Source organism: Engraulis encrasicolus, chromosome 19, assembly GCF_034702125.1.
Source record: "Engraulis encrasicolus isolate BLACKSEA-1 chromosome 19, IST_EnEncr_1.0, whole genome shotgun sequence".
NCBI classification, from domain to species: domain Eukaryota; kingdom Metazoa; phylum Chordata; class Actinopteri; order Clupeiformes; family Engraulidae; genus Engraulis; species Engraulis encrasicolus.
Window position 1 is genome coordinate 1,289,918 of NC_085875.1, and position 13,001 is coordinate 1,302,918.

Consider the following 13,001-nt stretch of genomic DNA (forward strand, 5'->3'; position numbering starts at 1 on the left):
CAGAAAAGAGCTTTCAAACAACACCACAGACAGCTTTTTGTGACTGACACTGACTGATATAATCAAGGCTGAATGTATAGTGTCCTACCCCCACATGTGAACCTTTCCTAGTCTGTTTCTCCTTTAATATCAGTGTTAGATTCAAACCAATGCAGTTCTGGGGCGCTACCTTGCTACTAAAAAGGCACAGCAAGTATGATTGAAATCCGTGTCGGTCGGGTAACAAAGTGTCTGATTCCACGTGAAATGACCCTATAGCTAATTAGCGTAATATCAGCCGAAGTTTAACTACAAACTCAAGTTCCCAAATTGCTCTTGTTTCTTCTGTTGCCAGCTCCTCCAACCAAAGTCAATGACCTCTTTCACTGGAGTCGTACTAGTCACTTCTGATATATTCGTGCCATGAGCATGGAGGAAGTGTGTCAGGGGAAGGAAGGCAGGCAGGAAGGACGGCAGGAAGGCTGTGGTAAAGGTCACAGGAAGGAACACATGTGTTCAAAGTTATGATTAGATAAGACACATGAGTGATTAGCAAACAGAGACGAGAGTCGGTCTGTCAGACACCATCAAAAGAAAAGCAACTCGTGTTTGGACAAGAGCTCTGTACTAACGCCCAAACATTATTATTTTTTTATGTTTGCCTGTGTTTTGTTTTGATGCTGCCATGTGATTTAGCTGTTGCTGCTCCTCAAAGATATTGCTCGTGTTTTTTTTTATCATTTTGATCACCAAGAAGTTACTTTCTGCAAATTGCCACCCGCAAGGAAGTCTGAGCCAGACGACATCTGTGTGCTTTGAACTGTCTTGAGGGACCTGCGTGTGTGTGTGTGTGTGTGTGTGTGTGTGTGTGTGTGTGTGTGTGTGTGTGTGTGTGTGTGTGTGTGTGTGTGTGTGTGTGTGTGTGTGTGTGTGTGTGTGTGTGTGTGTGTGTGTGTGGGTATATGTGTCTGTGTGTGTTTTTTTGTGTGTCTTGAGGGACCTGTGCGTGCGTGCGTGCGTGCGTGCGTGCGTGCGTGTGTGCGTGCATGTGTGTGTGTTTGTGTGTGTCTTGAGGGACCAGTGTGTGTGTGTCAGTGCGTGCGAGCGTGCGTGCGTGCATGTGTGTTCGTGTGTGTGTGTCTTGAGGGACCAGTGTGTGTGTGTGTGTGTGTGTGTGTTTTTCCTCCTCCGGCTGTAGCGTGAGTAAATTTCTATCTAGTCAAATCCCGGCAGCACACTAACTTCCTTATCACGCCAAAGTTGTGGCATTCAAATCACCTCGTCGCCTCTCATCTGAGTCTCCGGCTGATACGAGCCCAAATCTAGATGCAGTGTTGCCAGATTGGACTGTTTCCCACCCAATTAGGCTGCTTAGGATGGCCATAGAAATCAACAGAATTGGGCGGGATTTTGTGCTTCTAGGCGGGTTTTTGAGCATTTTTTGCCTGGAAATCATCAGCCTTATCTGGCAACCCTGTCTAGATGTATGATGTTCTTTATGTCTGACTGTTTGATGAATTCTTAAAGTTTTCTTTTGTTTCAGTCATGTAAAAGTTTTTTTTACTTTTACCTGACATGTTTCGACAGTGAAACGTCCGTCTTCATCAGAGGGTCACATGGCTGGTAATGTGCGACCTGATCCATATGACCCACAGATGAATATGGAAGTTAAAAAAACAAGTAAAAGGGAAAAAATAAACTTTCTCATGTATGAAACAAAAGAAAACTTTAAGATCTGAATCCAAATATACCATACTTCAATGTCATTACAAGCTTTTTTCAGACAAAAATACTTCTAAAAAAAAACACATTATATCTGCTAGGTTAATAACAAAATAAGCTACAATGTGGGAGAAGACAGGTGCCGTACTTTAATTAATTAATCAATCATCACAAACTTATTTCAGACAAAAACACGTTTCTGTACCTCAACATATGTATTCATTATTTTATTATATCTGTTAGGTTAATAGAAAAAAACATTATGAGAGAAGACAGGTGCTTCTCACAAGAGAAAAAAAAAAAACTAAATCAAGCCATCTTGCTTTCAGAAAGGACATTGTGTTTTTACCACCTCATGGGCAGTGTTGCCAGATTGGGCTGTTTCCCGCCCAATTGGGCTGCTTAGGATGGCCGTGTGCTGGTAAAAATTGCATTTAGCAGAAAAACCCGCCCAATTTTTGCTTAGATATCAATTGGGCGGGATTTTGTGCTTCTAGGCGGGTTTTGAGCTTTTTTTTTGGGCTGGAAATCATCAGCCTCATCTGGCAACCCTGTCTGGATGTATGATGTTCTTTATGTCTGACTGTTTAATCAATTCTTAAAGTTTTCTTCTGCTTCAGTCATGTAAAAGTTTTTTTTTACTTTTACCTGACATGTTTCGACAGTGAAATTTCCGTCTTCATCAGAGGGTCACATGGATGGAAGTTAAAAAAACAGGTAAAAGAAGAAATAAACTTTCTCATGTCTGAAACCAATAAGAAAACTTTAAGATCTGAATCCAAATATACCATCCTTTAATGTCATTACAAACTTCTTTCAGTCAAAAATACTTCTCAAACCACATTATATCTGCTAGGTTAATAACAAAAATATATATATAGGCTACATGTGGGAGACGACAGGTGCCGTACTTTTATTAATCTATTATTATTCGAAGATTTCTTTTCACTTTCTTTAAAGTGGGCCAGCTATATAATTTATTTCATATATATATATATATATATTTGAAATCTGGAAGGTCTGAGGTTTCTAATGGTGTGACTTATATGTTTCAATGATAAAAACTCACAGAGTTACAGATTTGTTTTTGGAGACATGTCAAATTGCCCTCTGGAGGGCACTCAGTCCTCTGAGTGTTAAACATTTTTAAAAAAAAATCTTAACATAGGCCTACTCCAAATACTCCAAGTAATTTATTTTTAATTAATTAATGTAATCGGGTGATATCTTTGTTGTTTAAAATCTAGAGCACCTCAACAGATGGCAGGTGTACGACCGCAGTCGAGTTTAAAGGTACACTGTGCAGGAAATGGTCAAAAAAGGTACTGTAACTATGCTGCTCATTGAAACTGGGCTGCCTATTGTCAAATTTGATCTTTATATGAACATTTACTAAGTAATAAACAAATATTTCCTAGTATGGTCCAAGTAGAGTCATTTTTGCATCTAAAAATGGCTATTTTTGGAAATTCAAAATGGCGGACCATGGAGAAGATCCCCCTTTTCATGTATGAAAAGTGCAATTTTTCCAGTCATAATGAATACTTATAATTTGGTGGTGGTGGTAAGTATTCATGAAAAAGGTAACATTAGTGAATGGGCAGCATGAACTCTGGAAATAAACATCGGCAAAACAAATAACTTGCTTGGAAAATGGAGTTGATTTCTCTATCATACTCTTAAGTGATATTGTAGTGCCATTGTTACCAGACCAATCACTGCTTGAAATGGTTTTGTAGCATAAAGGAACACAGACGATGGATGTATCAAAAAACATGAAGAAGTTTATTACCAACAGCGCACGGATTCAACGGTAGTGAGTTGGCAGCAGCTATTGAAGAGCCCTTAGACAGAAAACCTAACCAAACGGCAAAACTGAACCTATCTCCCTGTGGAAATTAAAGACAAAATATACATTATACTGTATATACGTACATTAAATTATACATTATCCAAGCCTTTGCAGAGTTTCGATGGGGCTATTAGACACTGCAATGCACATGATTTAACACTGTTAACTTCACTGTTGCATGTCAGCATTGACTACTGAGAGAACCATTTCATGTTTGTCTCAAGAGCCCACTTCCTGTGATTTCTTTTTATTTTTTACATTTTATAAAAAGCGTCTTCTTAGTGAGAAATATCAAAAGATCCGTCCCTAAGCTGCAGCGCGCTTAATACTGCTAAAATGTCAGTAGAAAGCGAGAATAAACACACAAGCGAGTTCAGGAAAAAAAAACTACTGTAGATGACAGAAAATTGAAACCAGTTGACAGAAACTTCAAGTGAAGGTGAAGGATTCAGGTTTCAAGGACAAAGACGAAAGAGGAAGGTGGGAATGCTTTGAATAATTGAACATTTCAGCTGCAAGAAGCCGTGTTTTTTTGTTTTGTTTCACTAGCTGCTACCCCTCACTGCTGTAAGAAGCTGGTGTTTCTTTTTTTGTTTTGTTGCTACCACTCTCACATGCTGTACTGCAAATATGTGCTGTGCTGTGTTGTGTGGAGATGTATAGCTTTAGGTAACATGCTATTCATCTCACTCTTGTGATGCATTTAGCTTGAATCAAATCCCCCAGGACATATAATTCCATTAATCTTCAAGATCACCGCAAAAGGAAAAACCCTGCCTTTAATGTTTTTCGTTGCTCCACGTCTCGGAATGATCTTTTTACGGCGGTGCTACTACACCGTGCGTCTTGTTGTTGAAAGATGTCTTTTAGCAGCACACATGTCAAGCATGTCGTTTACTACAGGGCAGGTACTATGTGATTGCCTTGCACCGCGTGCCTGAGGAGCTGCTGGTGGCGGTACATGCGTATTGGCTCAGTGCCGGATTAAGATAGCCTGGGGCCCCTAGGCTACAGGTTGCTGTGGGGCCCCCTGGAGAGCAAATTTCATGACACATTTATATAGACATACAGTAATTATGAGATAGGAATGAAGGACAACATGTCTACCAACTGTACTCAACACCACAGGTGAATTTTTCAATATCAGGGATGGCAAGCATGTCGTTTACTACAGGGCAGGTATGTGATTGCCTTGCACCGCGTGCCTGATGCCGAGCTGCCGGTGGCGGTACATGCGTATACAGGGAAGCTGACAAGGGGTTACAAAGGGGTCAGTTGTCTTGGGTCCAGGGAGAGAGGGGGCCCGGAATTGGGTCCTCATTACATTGCATGTATTGAGTGAGGGGGCCCTATCAGATGATGTTGACCCGGGGCCCAGTCAAAGCTGTCAGCAGCACTGCATGCGTAGGCTACATACATACATATGGCTGCAGCCAGGGCCACTGATAGCTTTGGCCAGGCCCAGGACAAAGTCATTTGAAAGGGCCCCCGATCCAATACATATAATGTAATGAGAATCCGATTCCGGGCCCCCTCTCTCTCCCTGGGCCCAGGACAAGTGACCCCTTTGTACCCCCCTGTCGGCTTCCCTGCTTGGCAGTACCTACATGTCTTACATATGTGTGCCATCATGCACATGTGTATCTCATACGGCCCCGATTCCATCACCTCTGACTATCCCTCACACAAATGGTGACACTTCAACACCAGTACAACAGTACTTACATATGTCTTACATATGTCCGCCATCATGAACATGTATCTCACACACACGCCCCGATTCCATCACCTCTCACTATCCCTCACACAAATGGTGACACTTCAACATTTCACCGAGGACATCCATCACTCAAAACACATTGGAACGGTCTCTAGCCAGGCGTGGCTGGCCAACCCCCCCATTCCAATGGCCATGTTTTGTCTTAGTGATTCATGTGTGTGTGTGTGTGTGTGTGTGTTTGCGTGTGTTTGCGTGTGTGTGTGTGTGTGAGAGTGTGTGAAGGATTGCCATTCCGATGTCCATGTTTGTCTTAGTGATTCGTGTGTGTGTGTGTGTGTGTGTGTGTGTGTGTGTGTGTGTGTGTGTGTGTGTGTGTGTGTGTGTGTGTGTGTGGGTATGAGAATGCCATTCCGATGTCCGTGCCATACCAATGTCTTCATGAGTCATATGTTGTGGTTATTGCAGGTGTGTGAGTGTGTGTGCACGTGCGTGCGTGTGTGCGTGCGTGCGTGCGTGCGTGCGTGAGTGTGCGTGCGTGCGTGTGCGTGCGTGCGTGCGTGCGTGTGTGTGTGTGTGTGTGTGTGTGTGTGTGTGTGTGTGTGTGTGTGTGTGCGTGAGTGTGCGTGCGTGTGTGTGTGTGTGTGTGTGTGTGTGTGTGTGTGTGCGTGCGTGCGTGCGTGCGTGAGTGTGCGTGCGTGCGTGCGTGTGTGTGTGTGTGTGTGTGTTGCGGTTATTGCGCGTGCCTCAGATCCATTTCACACATCACATCACATCAAGGCAACAGGTCCTCCATAGCACTTACACATGACAGACACACACACACACACACACACACACACACACACACGCGTAAGGATACAGTAACGTACACCTACCAACACATAAACAGTACACTTGCTCACACAAACACAGTACACATGCACACATACGGTAAACGCTTTCTTGCGCAAGCATGCATATTTGCATGCACACTCTTAAAAAGCCTGGGTCAAAAACAACCCAAATTGGGTTATTTTCTGACCCAGGCCCTGGTTCAGTATTGGGCCTACCCTTTGGCTGGGTTAAAATATTTTAACCCTCACATTGGGTCATTCCCCAAAACCAACTAAATGGGTCATTCTGACCCAATTTGTGTGTAAAAAGAACCCATTAAATGGGTCAGACCTGCTACCACATTATTGGGTCATATTGACTTCTTTGTTGGGTTCATACTTTAACCCAATATTGGGTATTTAAATTGCAAGGGGATTTACAAAAAACAATTATGACTTAACATTATTACATTAGGGTGAAATATACCAGAATTGTTGACCAATGCATTAATTAAGATCAATTTAAAAAAACAAAATACAAGAATGCATAATATTTCAGATCTTTTTTTTATTGCTGAACAATGAAGATAATTAACAATACATTTCATAAAAGTATACTATAAAGATGCAACTCACAGCAGTGTAGCATTAACACATGATAGCATTGGAGCAATAAAACCTTAATTGAATTTACATGCATCTTTGTAGCCTCTTTGCAAAGACGGGTTATCAGCAAGACTGATCACTCATGACTGAAAAGACTCAACTACATCATAGCAACATTGCTATGACATTACCAAGAGCCTTAAGTAACAGGTTAAAACTCAGTCATTACAATATTGGTGACAGTATAGTTCAAACATAGGTTCTGCTAAACGGGATTAAAGGAAATGGTTCAGTTTTACCAATGCACCATTTGATTTCATTGACACTGTACAATTATAGAATTTCAAAAAATTAGTTTCACCTTACCTTTTGTATAGCACACTGTAAAACAGCACATTAAATGTTTAACCCCTTTGCGAAGAGCCCATGTGCTTTGCACAGAGAATATGTTGCTTTTTAGCTATGAGTAAACAGGCCCGCCAGCAGGTCCATCTGCACAAACAGGCTTCTCACCGTACTTTTGGTTAATTACAAAATTTACAGTGCATCCATAACTGCGCTAACAGAGTGGAGTGAACTTTTTGTCCCCAGGTTGAAATTTGTCTTGGGCTCTACAGTCACTACATTCCATACAGTACTTACATAACCAGCATATAACAGAACATAAATAAAAAAAGAACATTGGAAAAACATAGAAAACATTAAAATAAAAAAACATCAAAGTGTGCACTGCATGTCAATGGCATGTCCATCCGTCATTAACAGACAAGGTATTCCCTGATGGGTGGTTATCCGAATAATAAATTTCAAACACAGCATGTATTCAGTCCAAAAGAACTGACAGGGATGTCGCAACATTTAGATTGACAGTTTGTACAGGACCTTGTCTCGTGATCTGGCTTGAATGACATCACTACCCTTTCAAGGACTTAAAGTAGCTGGCTTGTAGATACTCAAGGTTCACGTAGTACATGATCTCCCAAAAGCATGGTGAAGCTGCAGGTTGCATATCCCTCATGGCGGCTCTTGGCATCTCACCATAAGTCTTGAAAAAGCAAAACAAAAGAAAAGTGTTAATGATTAAGACATGGCTCTTCCATCTCAGTCATCATAAATATGGTTTAGGGAAATTATATATATATATATATATATATATCAGTGGCGTCTTTTGGTCATAAAAATTAGGGAGGACAAGGAGGTGGTCAGTCCGTAGATGCGGGAAAATGGGGTTAGTAATGGCAGATGTTTAGTATTAGGTTGTAGGCCTAATAGGTAACTTAATTGATATGGTATTGTGTTGTCTGGACAGCTGACTTATGACATCTATAAAATAATTGAAACAAACTTTGTATAATATATTATCATACATAACTGCCCAAAGTGTTTGAGGGGAAAGAAAGAGAGTGAAGAAAAATATTATAGAAAGTAGAAAGTTTCATAGGGAGTATATCTAACTTTGACCAAAGGCAGCTGGCATCTCACCCTGTCAGTTGTGTGGTTTGCTTGTTTGGTTTTTTGTTTTTGTTTTTTTCAAACATAGGCACAAATGGACAATTATGAAGACCCTGGGAATGCCTAGGACATTGAGTGACTAGCCTAGGCCTAAGGGTTTTAAACTCAACTCCTTCCAACATATTCTTACAGATTTTCAAACATTTTAAACCCCTTCCATTATCTTATTTTTAAAATCTTATTTATGATCCATAGCATGGTAGGCTACATGGCTTACGACGTTGTGGTCGCCTATCCGTTTTGCGTTTGAGTCTGCGTTGAGAGCGACAGCAGCTGTGCAGCTGTGGAAGGAGGAGCTGGCGAGCGTTGTGGAACGGCGTGCGTCCGGCTATTTCACTAGGTTCCGAATACAAAATATGTCGTACATTACTTTGTAAATCCGAGTATTCCTAATTCCACCCAAATTAAACTACATAACATGATGTAGGCTACATGTTGGAAGTTTAGCCAGAGACGTTTTATGGAGAGGTTAAAGCTTCGTGCTGTCATGTTTCTCGTCTTGAGGAGGGAGAAAAGAACGTCAGTCTAGGGTTAGTGCATTCATGCACAGCCTAAAGCATTCTTATTCCCATTTGCAAATAACCCTCTTTTGAGAGAAAAGCACGAAGGAGAAACGCAAATACAAGCATTGAGGGTATTATTTGTGCACGTAGGACATGCTGAAACAAGACTACCTTTTAAAAATGTTGGTGATGGTGTCCGACCATTTGAATCATGAATGCGATTTGCATCCGTGCTTCGCTTGCATTGTGTAGTGATCGAGTGACGTGAGAGACTGATATAAACACACTGACCTTTCCACTCGGTTTTCAATCTAAATCCAGGGAGTGATATTGTGCGATTCACCACATGAAAACAGTTGATCTTTCGTTTGTATTTATTAAGGGTTCATAAAACATTCGCCAATTACTCCAAACTTTCCACTGTCTGCTGCCGCATTCTTCTCACACGATAGATTTGTATATCGTTGTCATGACGACCGAGTTCATGCTTGTCGTCTGTCAACCCAACTCGTCATATTCTGGTTGGCTTTCGATAAATTCAGCTTCGCTGATAGGCAGATTACTTCCATAGCTCTAGACCCGCCTAAAGGGAGGAAAGTCCTCCCTAAGCTCCATTCACTTCAATGTTAAAAAGTAAAGCCCGCGCTACGGCCGGGCTTTCACCATTTATAATGGAAGTCAATGAGGATGGAAGGGAGGACGGTCCTCTAAGGTCTATTATGTGAATTAGAAGCGCTGAAGTACATGTTTTTATTGCTAAATAGCTATAAAATACCAACAATTATATAACAAATATATAATAAATATGTTTTGTTTTCTGTAATTTATACTGGAAGATCTGGCTTTATTATTTTGAGGGAGGATCGTCCTCCCTTTCCTCAATGGTAAATACGCCATTGATATATATATATATATATTAGTGGTGGGCCGTTATCGGCGTTAACGTGCTGCGATAATGTGAGACTCTTGTCGCGCGATAAAGAAAATATCGCACGTTAATCTATTCTCAAAATATAGGTTTGGAGTTTGGGTATGCACGTCACCATAGCGTTTAATTGACAGACGCTTTTAGACTGCGCTCCAGTCGCTTCTCCTCTCTCCACCTGTTGTTTCAGCAGACCTACTAAATATGAAGTGTTTGCATGGTGAAAACATTAATCCCTCTGCCGTGGCCCGTGGTAGTTGTTTGAGTGCTTTTTCATAAGTGGTAGACTAAAGAGACGTTATTGTTTGAGGTGAAGCATAGAGAGACATTATTGTGTGTGAGTAGCTGCAGCCCGACATAGCCTACATTTCCTCAAGCATTGCATAGAATACACAAACAACTTCCAGAAATCTTGCCTGTGCTATAATTGCAAAACATTCCGTGTGATAGTCCTATGCATTTTGAAGATTGTCAAACTGAAACTGTCAATATCTACTCTCGCTGAATGTTTGTGTTGCAATCGCGCACATTTGCGATTCAGTGAGATATTCTCATGTCCGACGGTAATAAACCTTGCGGTTGTCGCGCTTGACTTTTTTTTTTTTGCAAACTGAATTCATGTCGAGTTGTAACTCATCTGGCATTCTAACTCTGAGAACAACTGTCAAATCGCCGTGTGTCAGTGCTGTAGGTTCTAGATAGGCATATCCAGTTAAGTAGCCTGGTTCTGCTGAGGGCTGCTGTACTACGCGCAGAGCTCCTCCCTCTCTTAGAGGAGCCGCTGCTCCTTTTAACAGTCAGTGGCAGATTCTCTCTCTCTCTCTCTCTCTCTCCCCATTAGAAATGCTGAATTGTTGAGGTAATATTGTTTAAATAGCCTAAATGTTTGATAGATTTATCTGTATTTGCCTCTACAATTTATAGCGCTGTTCATTTTGAAATTTCAGTATCTTATAACTGTAAATGCTTCCTAACATATTGGACACACTTTACACATATTGCTGTGATTTTTTCATCTCCAAGTATCAACATGACCATTTTTTGAAGATGAGATGCATTTTGGAAAAAAAGATGAGCTCTGGTCTAATGCGCCATCTGTTTTAAGAAACCCCAAGGTTTTTTTCGGCATTATTTTGATATCGTGCATATTATGAATGAGCCATTTGGTATAGATCAATCTAGATTAATTTCATAATTACAGTGAGATTAATCTAGATTAAAAAAATTAATCTATGCCCACCCCTAATATATATATATATATATATATATATATATATATATATATATATATATATATATATATGTTATGTTATTTCTGACTTGACTGCATGTGCATTTTGGGTGCTACACGCTATGTCTGTTTTATATGTAAACAGATCATGCACTCATTAGAATGAGATGACGGACAGGGCTGGAAAAAAGAGGCTGTTGGGTCCTGACAAGCCAGTGGTAGTGAGAACAATATAATTAGATGAAGCTAGTAGGGATTTTCCTTTAAGCTTGTGTGTGTTTATCTGTGTTTGGTGTAGAGTGGAGTGTGCACGTGCATGATTTGTATGTGTGTGTGTGTGTGTGTGTGTGTGCGTGCACGTCCTCTTTCATTTGTGTCCTACAGCAGAAAAAGAATGAATAACTATGAGTATTGTAATAGTAATTGGGATTTTACTGTGAAATATATAGTACAACTGGCACCCATGTTTACAATTATTGGATCATACACTCACATTTCAGTGCTGGGTTCTTCCCTCGATGCAGACACAGCTTCATACACATTAAGCGGTTTTGGTGCCAGGTCATCACGTCCATCGAGGAACGACTCCGTGCCTACCGGAATGACTGTGCCTACCAGTGCACAAAGAGGAAGACAAAAAGAAAGACAACAAGTTTGAGAGTTTGGCAGACAAATAGACAGAACATACAGTAAACCGTTGCAAAATTGTCTGAAGTGACACCAGACAGTAGGCATTCCATACACATTCACAGAATCAAAGAACAATATCAGGCCAGCTCTCATTGTGTGTGTGTGTGTGCATTAACGCCTGCTGTTGTGCATTGATATAAAAAAACTTACTTCATACATGCTGATGATATCCAAGAGCTTCTTGAATAAGTAGTGTGACCGCCGACCCAGCTGAGCAGCATTCTTCTCCTTTTACTTGTGTCCTACAGCCAAAAAATAAGCAGTTATTGTGATTTCATGGTTAAAGTAATAGGCCTACAATACAGTTGACATACACATTTATCCTGAACTGCGTTGTTGGGTCCTGACAAGACAGTGGTAGTGAGAACAATATAATTCGATGTTGAAACTAGTAGGGATTTTCCTTTAAGGTTGTGTGTGTTTATTTGTGTGTGGTGTAGAGTGGGGTGTGCATGCGCATGTTTTGTACGTGTGTGTATGAGCATATGTGTGGCGTGTGTGTGTACGCATGGGCTGTTATGCATGACATATAAAGATCTTACTTCCTACATCCTGATGTTTGAGGACTCCTCGGATAATTAGTGTCGCAGACCCAGCAGAGCAGAAGTACTCTTCTTTCATTTGTGTCCTACAGCAGAAAAAGAATGAATAACTATGAGTATTGTAATAGTAATTGGGATTTTACTGTGAAATATATAGTACAACTGGCACCCATGTTAACAATAACTGGATCATACACTCAACATTTCAGTGCTGGTTTCTTCCCTCGATGCAGACACAGCCTCATACACATTAAGCGGTTTTGGTGCCAGGTCATCACGTCCATCGAGGAACGACTCTGTGCCTACCGGAATGACTCTGTGCCTACCGGTGCCCAAAGAGGAAGACAAAAAGAAAGACAACAAGTTTGAGAGTTTGGCAGACAAATAGACAGAACATACAGTAAACCGTTACTTGTCTGAAGTGACACCAGACAGTACTGTAGGCATTCCATACACATTCACAGAATCAAAGAACAATATCAGGCCAGCTCTCATTGTGTGTGTCTGTGTGTGTGTGTGTGTGTGTGTATGTGTGTGCGTGCACGCGCATTAACGCCTGCTGTTGTGCATTGATTTAAAAAACTTACTTCATACATGTGCTGATGATATCCAAGAGCTTCGCCAACCCAGCTGAGCAGCATTCTTCTCCTTTTACTTGTGTCCTACAGCCAAAAAATAAGCAGTTATTGTGATTTTATTGTTAAAGTAATAGGTCTACAATACAGTTAGGGTGACCAGATGTCCCGAAAAATTCGGGACAGTCCCGAATTATAAGCTTTTGTCCCGAATCCCGAATCTGACTGTGCATGTCCCGAAATTTAGACTTACCTACTAATAATAATGTTTTAACCAGGTACACATCTCAAACTTTTGGCTACTGCCGCCTGTGTCCCTGAGAGGCTGCTTG

The 13,001-nt window shown here is 40.9% G+C and overlaps 1 long non-coding RNA gene across 2 annotated transcripts; it reads right to left on the minus strand.

The window, feature by feature from the left end:
* Nucleotides 1–11,221: 11,221 nt before the first annotated feature.
* On the minus strand, nt 11,222–12,767 carry LOC134434809 (uncharacterized). Of its 2 annotated transcripts, none has more exons than XR_010031941.1 (6): nt 12,682–12,767; nt 12,297–12,416; nt 12,095–12,180; nt 11,703–11,794; nt 11,356–11,473; nt 11,222–11,240 (listed from the first exon to the last, which is right to left on the minus strand). It is a non-coding gene; the product is annotated as an uncharacterized LOC134434809 (long non-coding RNA). The 2 variants fall into 2 exon arrangements; XR_010031942.1 differs by having other exon boundaries at nt 12,290–12,416.
* Between the last annotated feature and the right edge of the window lie 234 nt (nt 12,768–13,001).